At 48.5% G+C, this 14,437-nt stretch overlaps 1 protein-coding gene across 1 annotated transcript in view; it reads right to left on the bottom strand.

The window, feature by feature from the left end:
* The window catches only part of dpt (dermatopontin), a 94,717-nt gene that overhangs the window by 11,246 nt on the left and 69,034 nt on the right, over nt 1–14,437 (bottom strand). The gene's annotated exons all lie outside the window — the stretch shown is intronic.

The following is a 14,437-nucleotide window of genomic DNA, read 5'->3' as shown; positions in this document are numbered from 1 at the left end:
CCCCGCTGCGTTCGGGCGGGCGGGCCCGCACTCCCTCCCTCCCGCCGTCTGGAACGTCTTCCTCCCCTCCCCCGCTGCATTCGGGCGGGCGGGCCCGCACTCCCTCCCTCCCGCCGTCTGGAACGTCTTCCTCCCCTCCCCCGCTGCATTCGGGCGGGCGGGCCCGCACTCCCTCCCTCCCGCCGTCTGGAATGGCTTCCTCCCCTCCCCCGCTGCATTCGGGCGGGCGGGCCCGCACTCCCTCCCTCCCACCATCGGGAACGTCTTCCTTCCCCCCCTGCTGCATTCGGGCGGGCGGGCCCGCACTCCCTCCCTCCCGCCGTCGGGAACGGCTTCCTCCTCCCCCCCTGCCGTCGGGAACGAACGAACGAATAATCTTCACTTGCTCCATTCTAAATTAGTTTGGAGTACGTTTTCACTGTGGAAACTTTGAAATCAGGCGTCAGTGGCCGGACACGCCCCCTTTTGAAGAAAACATTCTGTTCCAAAGTAGAACTGTTCTACCTGACTAGAACTGCAGAAAAAAAAATGTGGAGGATTGCGATTTCTAAGATAGTCCGTTCTCCACCAGTTGCTCCTGAAAATCAGGCGCAAATCATGTGGAAACTTGGGCCCGATATGTGTATGCATATGATGACTTCAGGTTGCGTATTTCTTCTGAAGACATTTGCTAATTGTTGTGCCTAATTTACTGATAAGTTTTTAACTGATGATGACTTTTCTGAAATGCTCTTATGTACCAGCTGCCTGATAACACAGTGGACCAGGCAGTCCACACCACTGTGAGTGAGCACAGAGTGTTGGTCTAGCAGAAAACAATTGACAAATTATACCACTGTATGACTAAGTAGTGCTCTTTTCCGCCAAAACTGCTCAGTACTCCAGGATTATCCTGGAATGCAAAGATAACCCCTGATTTGTTTTTTCCACTACCGACTGTTTCCTTTAACCCTTCTCTCCTGCCCAACGCCACCCCCGAACCACTTTGTCACTAAGATTGAAACCATCTGTTCAGTTGCAGCTCCACATCCCTCCCTTCCCCTTGCCCACCAAGCCAAGCTTCCCCAAAGTTCTCCCCTGGCCTAGCCCTGAACTCATACCTTTCTCTAGTTTCTCTCCTATCTCCCCACATGCCCTCTCTGCACTTATCTTGTCCACAATGTGTTGTCGGTTACCAAATCCGTACCCATCTTTCCTGCAATTTCATGTTTCAACCTCCAATCAGGGTTCCACAACTGCCACAGCGCTGAAATGGCCCCAAGCAAAGTCAAAAGTGACATCCTCTGTGACTGTGGCCATGGTGCACTATCCCACCTTGTCCTTCCTGACTGGCTGCAGCCTTTGACATGGTTGACCACTCCATCCTCCTCCAACACCTCTCCTGCATTGTCCAGCTAAATGGGACTAGCCTTGCATGTGTCCATTCTTACCTATCAAGTCATAGCCAGAGAATGTGCTGCAATCGCTTCTCTTATCACCCTCTCACCGTCAACTCTGACGTTCCCCAAGGATCTATCCTTGGCCCCTCCTATTTCTTACCTACATGCTGGCCCTCGGCACCATCATCCAAAGACATGACGCTGGGTTCCACATGTACGCTGATGCCACCCAGCCCTACCTCTCAACCACCTCTCCCAACTCCTCCACTGCCTATGTGTTGTCAGACTGCTTCTCCAAACTGCAGTCCTGGATAAGCCAAAATTTCCTCCAATTAAGCATTGGGAAGACTGAACCCATTGTCGTCATCCCCCAGCATAAACTCCTTATCCTTGACACCAATTCCAGCCCCTCCCTGGCTACTATCTCGGGCTGAACCAGACTGTTCGCATCTTTGGCGTCATATTTGATCATGAGCTGAACTTCTGACCCCATATCCTCTATATCACAAAGACCACCTAGTTACACCTCAATAATATTGCCCGTCTACTTCTGCCTCAGTTCATCTGCTGCTGATCCTCACATTCATGCTTTTGTTACCTCCAACCTTAACGATTCCAATGCTATCCTGGCCTTTTCCCTATCTTCCACCCTCCATAAACTTGAGCTCATCTAGAACTGTACTGCCCATATCCTAACTCGCACTAAATTCTGTTCACCTGTTACCCCTGTGCTCACTGACCTACGTGGTCCACCATTTTAAAATTCTCCTCCTCATATTCAAATTGCCACTCCCTATCTCTGTAACCATCTCCACCCCTACAGCCCTCTGAGAACTCTACGTTCCTCCAACTCTGGCCTCTTGTGCATCCCCCACTTCTTTGCCCTACAATTGGCAGCTGTGCCTCCAGCCATCTAGCCTCTAAGCTCTACAATTCCCTACTTAAACCTCTCCGCCTCTCTCTGCTCCTTTAAGACACTCTTTAAAATCTACCCATTTAATCAAACTGTCCTAATAGCTCCTTCTTTGGCTCAGTGTCATGTTTTGCCTAATTATACTTCTGTGAAGTGCCTTTCGGATGTTTTACTATGTTAAAGACGTTATATAAATGCAAGTTGTTGTTGTTGATTTTTAACAAGATAGCGAGGTAATTTTTGGAAAATTAATTTCCATCCTCCAAAGACACAGGCTTAGAAATTCGGTTGTGCCCTTTATCAGATGCTAAATAGACGCATAATCCTCTCATATGATTGGCAGGAAGCTCGCACTCATTGCGAGCCAAAAATGTAGCACCTACCACATTGAATAATGCGACTGGAGGTGGTGGAAGTGCAAGCAGAAAGTAAGACAGCAATATTCTTACCTTGACAACATTAGTGAGGTCATTGAACTTTTTGCAGCATTGCAGCCATGTCTTTGAAGCTAGCTCCTGAAATTGACTTCCTCAGCAACCTCTTCCCACTGGCAGCAGAATTGTTGCTTGGAGGGTTTTCTGCCCCACCTGCAGGAAGAGGATATCCTTCCTCCTGACAACTGCCTGCTCCAAGGCCTGCCCCCCTGCCTCAGTGATAAGAATTAATCTGGATATTTAGATGAAATATGATGGAGGGTCCCAACAAAATGGTTACATATATTTGCCTTTCAACTGCTGATGAGCCTGTTGTATATTTCTGACATTTTATGTTTTTATTTCAGATTTTTCTTTTCATCTTCATTACTTATGAAGCAGCTCCATCTAGCTCCCAGACATCCTTCATTCCTGTAAATTGTTCTTACTATTTCCATGTTGTGACAACATTACTCCACTGACAACATGCAGGGGATTTTGTTACTGGAAGGATCTTCATGATTTAGGTGCAGGAAAATTCTACACACTATGATCAGTTTTGTTAAGTTGAATATGTTTCTTTTTTTTTTAACTGTTTAGTCTCATTATATGGAGAGTAATGAATACCTGGTAATGTTTAGAGGGCAATAATCTAATTGATGCTTCAGATAACTTTACAATTTGAGAATGAAATCAACGTAATTTATAAACATTGGGCTCAATTTTCCCCGGTGATTTGTGCCGATTGTTTGGCGCGCGCCGCTTTTTTTGGTGTAAGGTAAAAAAACTAAAGTTTCACCAAGGAATGTGTGCCAGCGTAACTGAGTTGGTAATGATTTTTTTTAGGTTAGGTTTTTTTTGTAATGGGGGCATAACCCGATGTCTGCGCCAGTTTTTGTCAATTATGGAAGTTTACCCAAAAAATATTTCTCCTAGGTTGGCGTATCTGACCACTCCCAAAAAACCTTCTGGTGCGTTATGTAAAAGCAGCGCACATTGAAAAATCAGCACAGAAAGACGCCATTGTTTCTCAGCGAAGTTTTGGAGGGAGTCAAGAAGACTTAAATATACCAAATAAAGATTTTTTTTTACCTTTATAACGCAGTAAATGGAAGTTTGATATAATTCTGTAACTTTTCATATTCTTTCAACTGACACGCCACCACGTCTGCAAACAGGGCTGGACGGTCGGAGCGTCGGCCGACAGAATCGGTCCCGTGCCCGGATACAGGGGCTCAGGGCTTGGCTGCAAAAGAAGCCCGGGGGCCGGGAGGGGCGGTGGAAGGCGATCGGAAGACATCAGAAGCCTGCACTATCCATCAAATATAGCCTGGGGGGTTTGGGGGATAGTGGGGCTGTGGAAGGCAATCGTGTCATGCATGTATGCTTGGGGTTACTAGCCACAGGTGGCGCCACTGTCGGAGGTCATTGGGTTGTGCACACGTGTGTGCGGCCCAGGTGTAAAAGGTCAGCCACCTTGTAATGTAATCACTTTGGGCCCTAATAAAGTAGAGCCAAGTTTGTACCTGTTCGGAGTTTACAGTATTCAGTCCATTGAGTTATTGCATACACAACACTTGGCGACGAGGTAACAAGAACCTTCGCATGCAAAAATGAGCACAATTGGAATTCTGGAGCGATTCATGGAGGGAGAAGATTGGGCAGACTTTGTAGCCCGCTTGAACCAGTACTTCGTGGCCAACAAAATGGAGAAAGAGGCAGATACAGTTCAGCGCTGGGAGGTCCTCCTCACGGTTTGCGGTCCGAAAATCTATGGACTCATAAAGAATCTCCTCTCTCCCTTAATTCCAACAGACAAGGACTATGAAACATTGTGTGCTCTGGTACATGACAATCTCAAACCAGATGAAGGCATCATCATCTCAAGATATCGATTCTATACGCATGTTTATTCTGAGGGCCAGGATGTATCGGAATTCGTTGCCGACCTAAGACGTCTAGCTGGACTGTGTAAGTTTGAAACTGCGTTGGGAGACATGCTGCGAGACATCTTTGTAATCGGCATCAACCAGGAGGTGATCTTGCGTAAACTGCTGGCGGCGGAGGCGCTGGATTTGAGCAAGGCCATTGTTGTGTATCTGTAAAGCATGCACTCCCATGTTCTGCCACCAGGGAGCGCATCCTCTGAAGTCCCAAGGGATCCCAGCATCCCTTGGGAGCACTGTATATAAGCCGGCCCCTAAGGCCCGTTCCTCACTCTGGAGTGTCTTAATAAAGACTGAGATCACCGTTACTTTAACCTCCCTGTGTGCAGTCTCATCTATGTGAGGAACACAACAACTGGTGATGAGTATACGAATCCAACGTGAAGATACAGCAAACTGTGGGCATCCTGGAGAAGTTCTTGGTGGGTGAGGACTGGGAAGTCTATGTCGAACGGCTAGACCAGTACTTTGTAGCCAACGAGCTGGACGGAGAAGGAAGCGCTGCAAAAAGGAGAGCGGTCCTCCTCACGATCTGCGAGGCACAGACCTACAGCCTCATGAAGAATCTTCTGGCTCCGGTGAAACCCACAGATAAGTCGTATGATGAGCTGTGTACACTGGTTTGGGAGCAGCTTAACCTGAGGGAGAACGCGCTAATGGCGAGATATCGGTTCTACACGTTCCCGCGATCTGAAGGTCAGGAAGTGGCGAGCTACGTCACCGAGCTAAGGAGACTTGCAGGACAATGTGAGTTTGATAGCTACCTGGAGCAAATGCTCAGAAACTTTTTTGTACTGGGCATTGGCCATGAGACCATCCTACGAAAACTTTTGACTGTAGAGACACCGACCCTCAGTAAGGCCATTGCAATAGTTCAGGCGTTTACGTCCACCAGTGATAACACCAAACAAATCTCTCAGCACACAAGTGCAAGCAATGTTCATAAATTAAGCGGAACTGTGTTTGCGAGCAGAAATGTACAGGGCAGAAACCACAAGTCTGCAACTGCCAGCAGGCCTCAGGTGACCCAGATGACTCAAAGTCTGCAACAAAGGATGAATACAAGGCAATTCACACCTTGTTGGCATTGTGGAGGCTTCCATTTAGCCTATTCATGTCGCTTCAAAGGGTATGTTTGCAAGAGCTGTGGAACAATGGGGCACCTCCAACGAACTTGCAGATGAGCTGCAAGCTCTGCAAAACCTGCTAACCACCCCGTGGCAGAGGAAGATTGGTCCATGGTGGATCAAAGCAATTTAGAGCCTCAGAGAGAGGAGGCAGATGCTGAAGTACATGGGGTGCACACATTTTTGATGAAATGTCCACCTATAATGCTAAATGTAAAACTGAATGGCTTACCTGTAGCCATGGAACACGACACTGGCGCTAGCCAATCCATCATGAATAAAAAGATGTTTGAGAGACTGTGGTGCAACAAGGCATTCAGACCAGCCCTGAGCCCCATCCACACGAAACTGAGAACATACACCAAAGAGCTTATCACTGAACTGGGCATCGCCATGGTCAAGGTCACCTACGAGGGCACGGTGCACGAACTGCCACTCTGGATTGTCCCGGGCGATGGCCCCACACTGCTTGGAAGGAGTTGGCTGGGCAAAATCCGCTGGAATTGGGATGACATCCAAGCGCTATCACATGTCGATGAGGCCTCATGTACCCAGGATCTTAACAAATTTCCTTCCCTTTTTGAGCCAGGCATTGGAAACTTTTCCGGGTGCACTTGGTCCCAGAGGCACGACCCTTTCACCACAAGGCGCGAGCGGTACCTCACATGATGAGGGAGAGAGTGGAAATCGAGCTGGACAGGCTGCAACGCGAGGGCATCATCTCCTCAGTGGAATTCAGCGAGTGGGGCAGCCCGATTGTTCCAGTACTCAAAAGTGATGGCACGGTCAGGATTTGCGGCAATTATAAAGTAAGTATTAATCGTTTCTCGCTACAGGACCAATACGCGCTACCTAAGGCAGGCGACCTATTTGCGACGCTGGCAGGAGGCAAGACGTTCACCAAGCTCGACCTGACTTCGGCCTACATGACGCAGGAGCTGGAAGACTCTTCAAAGGGCCTCACCTGCATCAACACGCACAAGGGACTGTTCATCTAAACAGGTGCCCGTTTGGAATTCGGTCGGCTGCAGCGATCTTCCAGAGAAACATGAAAAGCCTACTCAAGTCAGTACCACGCATGGTGGTTTTTCAGGACGACATATTGGTCACGGGTCGGGACACTGTCGAGCACCTACAAAACTTAGAGGAGGTCCTCCAGTGACTGAATCGCATAGGGCTGCGGCTGAAGAGGTCGAAATGCGTCTTCATGGCAACAGAAGTGGAGTTTTTGGGGAGAAAGATCGCGGCAGACGGCATTCGGCCCACAGACGCCAAGACAGAGGCTATCAGGAACACACCCAGGCCACAGAACGTCACGGAGCTGCGGTCGTTCCTGCGACTCCTCAACTATTTTGGTAACTTCCTACCGGGGTTAAGCACCCTCTTATAGCCCCTACATGTGTTATTGCGTAAAGGTGAGAACTGGGTATGGGGAAAAAAACAAGTAATTGCTTTTGAGAAAGCCAGAAACATTTTATGCTCCAACAAGCTGCTTGTATTGTATAACTCATGTAAAAGACTTGTGTTAGCATGTGATGCGTCGTCGTACAGATTCGGGTGTGTATTACAACAAGCTAATGTTGCGGGGAAGTTGCAACCTGTCGCCTATGCCTCCAGGAGCTTGTCTAAGGCCGAGAGGGCCTACAGCATGATTGAGAAAGAGGCATTAGCGTCTGTGTTCGGGGTAAAGAAAATGCATCAGTACATATTTGGCCTCAAATTTGAGCTGGAAACTGATCACAAGCCCCTCATATCCCTGTTCGCTGAAAACAAGGGGATAAATACTAATGCCTCAGCCCGCATACAAAGGTGGGCACTCGCGCTATCAGCGTATAACTATACCATCCGCCACAGGCCAGACACCGAGAACTGTGCGGATGCTCTCAGTTGGCTACCATTGTCCACCACGGGGGTGGAAATGGCGCAGCCTGCAAACTTGTTGATGGTGGTGCAGCCTGCAAACTTGTTGATGGTCATGGAAGCGTTTGAAAATGATAAATCACCTGTCACGGCCCGCCAGATTAGGACTTGGACAAGCCATGATCCTCTGCTGTCCCTAGTAAAACCTCAGTATTGCATGGGAACTGGGCCAGCATCTCCGTTGAAATGCAAGAGCGAATCAAGCCATTCCAGCGGCGAAAGGAGAAGCTGTCCATTCAGGCAAACTGCCTGTTGTCGGGTAACCGCGTAGTGCTACCCAAAAAGGGCAAGGAGACGTTCATCTCGGATCTCCACAGCACACACCCGGGTATAGTAATGATGAAAGCGATAGCCAGATACCACGTGTGGTGGCCCGGTATCGACTCTGACTTGGAGTCCTGTGTACGGCAATGCAGAGTGTGTGCTCAGTTGAACAACACGCCCAGAGAGGCACCACTAAGTTTGTGGTCCTGGCCCTCCAGACCATGGTTGAGGATCTATGTCGACTATGAGAGCCTGTTTCTCGGTAAAATGTTCCTGGTGATGGTGGATGCTTTTTCAAAATGGATTGAACGTGAAATAATGTCGGGAAGCACCGCCACCGCCACCATTGAAAGCCTGAGGGCCACCCACGGCCTGCCTGACATACTGGTCAGTGACAACAGCCCATGTTTCACCAGTGCCGAATTTAAAGAATTCATGACCCGCAATGGGATCAAACATGTCACCTCGGCCCCGTTTAAACCAGCCTCCAATGGGCAGGCAGAGCGAGCAGTACAAAGAATCAAACAGAGCCTTAAACGAGTCACAGAAGGCTCACTCCAAACCCGCCTGTCCCGAATACTGCTCAGTTACCGCACGAGACCCCACTCACTCACAGGGGTGCCCCCGGCTGAGCTACTCATGAAAAGAACACTTAAAACCAAACTCTCGCTGGTTCACCCCAATCTGCATGATCAGGTAGAGAGCAGGCGGCAGCAACAAAAAGTAAACGATGGTCGCGCCACTGTGTCACGGGAAATTGATCTGAATGACCCTGTGTATGTGCTAAACTATGGACATGGTCCCAAGTGGATCGCGGGCATGGTGATAGCTAAAGAAAGGAGAAGGCTGTTTGTAATCAAACTAGACAATGGACAAATTTGCAGAAAGCACCTGGACCAAACGAGGCTGCGGTTCACAGACTGCCCTGAACAACCCACAGCAGACACCACCTTTTTCGAGCCCACAACACACACCCAAAGGATCAACGACACCACGCCGGACCAGGAAATCGAACCCATCACGCCCAACAGCCCAGCAAGGCCAGGCTCACCCAACAGCCCTCCAGGACCAACAACACGCCAGCCCAGCGAAGGCACAGCCAACACACCAAAACAGACATTTGTACCGAGGCGGTCCACCAGGGAAAGAAAGGCTCCCGACCGCCTTACTTTGTAAATAGCTTTCACGTTGACTTTGCGGGTGAGTGATGTTGTGTATCTGTAAAGCATGCACTCCCGTTTTCTGCCATAGGGAGCGCATCCCCTGAAGTCCCAAGGGATCCCAGCATCGCTTGGGAGCACTATATATAAGCCGGCCCCTAAGGCCTGTTTCTCACTCTGGAGTGTCTTAATAAAGACTGAGGTCACTGTTACTTTCACCTCCCTGTGTGCAGTCTCATCTGTGTTAGGATTCACAATAGCCATCACGATTGCCCAATCATGCATGACGACGGACAAAAGCTTAAAGCAGATATCATTGAAAAATCGGAACTCGGCAAGTACTGTAAACAAGATTGTATTGTTGTTTGGCAGAGCTGCATATGGCAGGGCCTGCCCGACTGCGTACGCGAAACCTGTGGCTGCTCAAAATCCGCCAACGGGAATGAATCCGATATCACCGTGTTGGCGTTGTGGGGGAAATCATCGGCATCATTACTGTCCGTTTAAACTGTATATTTGTAAAGGCTGTTGGAGAGTAGGGCATCTCCAGCGCATGTGTCCACAACTGAGCAAGTGTACTGCGACACACCACGTGGAGGATGATGACCAGTCTCACGCGGATCAGGATATGCAATCCGAGATACCAGAGGATGAAGTGTATGGACTGTATTCATTCCGAACAAAGAGCCAACCGATAATGATTAATGTAAAACTTAATGGTGTGCCGATATCGATGGAATTGGACACGGGTGCAAGTCAATCAATAATGAGCCAGAAGACATTTGACAGGCTGTGGGATACTAAGGCTGTGAGGCCTAAGCTGAGTCCAGTCAATGCCAAGTTGCGTATGTACACTAAAGAACTCAACGGTGATTGGCAGTGCAGTATTCAAGGTGTCGTATGATGGTGCGGTTCACGATTTACAGTTATGGATTGTTCCAGACAATGGTCCAACGCTGTTCGGCAGGAACTGGTTAGAAAAAAATCAAATGGATCTGGAACGAGATCAAAGCGTTGTCATCGGAGGAGGATACTCCATGTGCTCAAGTGCTGAGCAAGTTCCCCTCGTTGTTTGAACCAGGCATCGTCAATTTCACGGGAGCCAAGGTGCAGATCCACGTGGACTCGGATGCAAGACCCGTCCATCATAAAGCTTTGGCGGTTCCGTACATGATGAGGGAGAAGGTCAAAATTGAACTGGACAGACTCCAGCATGAAGGAATCATATCATCGGTCGAATTTAACGAATCGGCCAGCCCCATTGTTCCCGTGTTGAAAAGTGATGGTACTGTCAGGATTTGTGGAGACTACAAAGTTACGATCAACTGAGTTTCGAAACAGGATCAATACCCGTTACCGAAGGCTGATAACCTGTTTGCAACGCTAGCCGGGGGGAAGTCGTTCACAAAATTGGATCTGACATCGGCCTATATGAAACAGGAGCTGGTCAACACGTTGAAGAAACTTACGTACATCAACACTTATAAAGGACTGTTTATCTACAACAGGTGCCCTTTTGGAATTTGCTCGGCTGCAGCCATATTTCAGAGGAACATGGAGAGTCCACTGAAGTCCATCCCCAGAACCGTCGTGTTCCAAGATGACATACTGGTCACAGGTCGTGACTCCGCCGAATATCTGAACAACCTGGAAGAGGTTCTACATTGTCTGGACAAAGTGAGACTCAGACTGAAATGCTCGAAGTGCATCTTCATGGCATCGGAATTCGAATTCCTGGGGAGGAAAATTGCTGCTGATGGCATTAAGCCTACGGAGTCGAAAACCAAGGCCATTAAAAATGCACCCAAGCCTCAGAATGTGACGGAGCTGCATTCGTTCCTTGGTCTACTCAACTACTTCGGTAATTTCTTACCTAGATTGAGCACCTTATTAGAGCCACTGTACGTACTGCTAAGAAAAGGCGACAACCGGGTTTGGGGTGCGTCTCAAGATAGAGCTTTTGAGAAAGCTACTAATCTGCTTTGTTCTAACAAGCTGCTGGTACATTATGATCCATGTAATTGTCTAATATTGGCCTGTCATGCTTCATCATATGGGGTTGGCTGCGTGCTCCAACAAGCTAATAAGTCGGGCAAATTACAACCTGTTGCATATGCTTCAAAAAGTTTGTCAAAGGCAGAAAGAGCCTACAGCATGGTAGAGAAAGAAGCACTAGCCTGTGTGTATGGGGTTAAGAAGATGCACCATATCTGTTTGGTCTTCGGTTTGAACTGGAAACAGATCACAAGCCACTCATTTCATTGTTTTCGGAAAACATAGGTATTAATACCAATGCATCGTCCCGCATCCAGAGGTGGGCGCTGACATTATCTGCGTATGATTATGTCATTCGCCATAGACCTGGCACTGAGAATTGTGCCGATGCATTGAGCCGTCTGCCATTCCCCACACCGGAGGTGGAAACACCACAACCGGCAGACCTACTGTTAGTCATAGATGCTTTTGAAAGTGAAGGAACCCCTGTCACGGCCCAACAAGTTAAGACCTGGATCAGCCAGGACCCGATGTTATCGGTTGTAAAATGTTGTATCCTTAGTGCTGATTGGTGTGCCATACCCAAGCAAATGTGTGAGGAGATCAAGCCTCACATCCGTCACAAAGACGAACTATCCATTCAATCAGATTGTATACTGTGTGGTAATCGTGTTGTTATGTCCAAGAAAGGCAGAAAGAAATTTGCGCATGATCTATATAGCACACATCCTGGTATTGTCATTATGAAAGCCATTGCCAGGTGTCATGTATGGTGGCCTGGAATTAACGCTGATCTAGAATCATGTGTGCATCAGTGCAACACTTGCATGCAGCTTAGTAAAGCACCAGCGGAATCGCTGCTGAGTCTGTGGTCGTGGCCATCTAAACCATGGTCCAGGATCCACATCGACTTTGCAGGTCCCTTCCTGGGAAAGATGTTCTTAGTTGTGGTGGATGCTTATTCCAAGTGGATGAACCTGAACAGTCATGTCATCCAGCACATCCACAGCTACCATTGAGAGCCTTCATGTCATGTTTGCTACTCATGGTTTGCCTGACATCGTTGTAAGCGACAACGGATCTTGCTTCACCAGTATGGAGTTTCAAGAGTTCATGAAACTCAATGGTATCAAACATGTGAGGTCAGCACCATTCAAACCCGCATCCAATGGACAAGCAGAGCGTGCGGTCCAAACCATCAAGCAGAGTATGAAACATGTAATTCAAGGTTCACTGCAAACTCGCTTGTCATGCATATTGCTTAATTACAAGACAAGACCCCCATACGCTTACCGGGGTCTCCCCTGCTGAACTATTGATGAAGAGAGGTCTTAAGACCAGGCTCTTTCTTGTCCACCCTGACTTGAATAATCGTGTCGAATACAGACGTCAAAGTCAGCAGTGGTATCATGATCGCGCTACTGTGTCACGTGACATTTCTATCAATGATCCTGTGTATGTACTAAATTATGGTCAAGGTCCCAAATGGATCTCCGGTACTGTTACGGCCAAGGAGGGTAACAGAGTGTTTATCGTTAAGCCCAAGAATGGGCAGACATGCAGGAAACATGTCGATCAGATATAGCTGCGGCACACGGATGAACCGGAACAGTCTGAGGAAGACACAATCAGTGACCAACCAACCTACCCTCAGTCATCAGAGGACTCCGGTGTCATCAATGAATCTGGACTTTCATTGGTCACTGAATCTGGATTTTCAATCCCTGACGTGGTCATTGCCACTCCCATTCAGATCGGCTACCCAGCCCCCAGTCATAACAGACTCAGAACGCTCACCCAAAGTTGGAGTTGAACTGAGACATTCAACTCGGGAGCGGAAAGCCCCGGAGCATCTCAGTTTGTAAAAAGACCGTTACTAATATCTTAAAGGGGGATATTGTCATGTATGTATGCTTGGTATACTAGCCACCAGGTGGCGCCACTGTTGGAGGTCATTGGGTTGTGCACACGTGTGTGTGGCCCAGGTATAAAAGGCCAGCCATCTTGTAATGTAATCACTTTGGGATCTAATAAAGTAGAGCCAGGTTTGTACCTGTTCAGAGTTTACAGTATTCAGTCTATTGAGTTATTGCATACAGAACAGATCGGAAGGCATCACAAGCCTGTACTACACATGAAATGTAGCCCGGGAGGTTGGGGGGTTGGGATAGGGTGTTCCCGATCACTGCGTCTGCTCAAACCTGGGTGTGGTCCGTACAGACCTGTGGGGAGAGAGAACAAAGAACCTTGTCCCGCCTGCCTGATGTTTTGAGCTTTTTGCAAAGATAAAACTTAAGCATGGGGGCAATACTGACAATGCCATACCATATGTAAGCCTTTTTCATAAAGGTGCTGCGGAGAAGACAATTTATTCGACGTCATCGCATGAGGAACCTCAGAGCCCGTAGGGTGATAAGCAGGAATCCTTACCCACATCGGGTATATCGAGACAGGCATTTGTACCTGCACCTGAGTGATGCAGACTGTGTCAGAAGGCTGCGTTTCCGCAAAGAAGTTGTAACTGAGATCTGTGAATTGGTAAAAGCAGACCCGCAACCTAGAAGCGTCAGGAGGACTGCTTTGTCAGTTGAAGTGAAGGTTGCAGCTGCACTTTCATTCTATGCAGATCGTTCCAGGTCACAACTGGGGATGTGTGCACCATTTCGCAACATGCAACACATGTCTGCATTCGGCAGGTCACTGCTGCACTATATGCCCGGAGGAATGACTACATAAAGTTCCCCAAGACCGCCTAGGCAATGCATGATAGGGCTGTGGGCTTCTCCAGGATTGCTGGTTTCCCAAAGGTACAGGGCGACATTGATTGTACCTACATCACCTTGTGAGCACCTTTGGAGAATTCTGAGATGTACAGCAACAGAAAAGGCTTCCACTCCATTAACGTGCAGCTCGTGTGTGACGACATGCATCGCATCACGTCAGTTGATGCAAGATACCCTGGAAGCACCGATGATGCGTTCATCCTACGCGAGAGCATTATATCTGCCATGTTTCAGCAACAACCAGAAGGGCAGAGCTGGCTACTGGGAGACAAAGGGTACGACCTCGCCACCTGGCTCATGATGCCCCTATGCATAACCCAGACGGAAGCTGACCGGGAATACAATATGTCGCACATTGCGATGCGCAGCATCATAGAGAGGACCGTTGGCATCTTGAAACAGCGTTTCCGATGCCTGGACCATTCCGGAGGCCACTTGCTATACTCCCCTGAGATTGACGGTCAGTTCACTGTTGTGTGCTGCATGCTGCATAACTTAGCCATCATGCGGCAGCAGCAGATGGTAGTAGAAGACCCA

The sequence above is a fragment of the Pristiophorus japonicus genome, chromosome 11, assembly GCF_044704955.1.
Source record: "Pristiophorus japonicus isolate sPriJap1 chromosome 11, sPriJap1.hap1, whole genome shotgun sequence".
Lineage (NCBI taxonomy): Eukaryota > Metazoa > Chordata > Chondrichthyes > Pristiophoridae > Pristiophorus > Pristiophorus japonicus.
The sequence above is the reverse complement of the archived record's forward strand: the minus strand, read 5'-3'. Positions and strand labels throughout refer to the sequence as shown.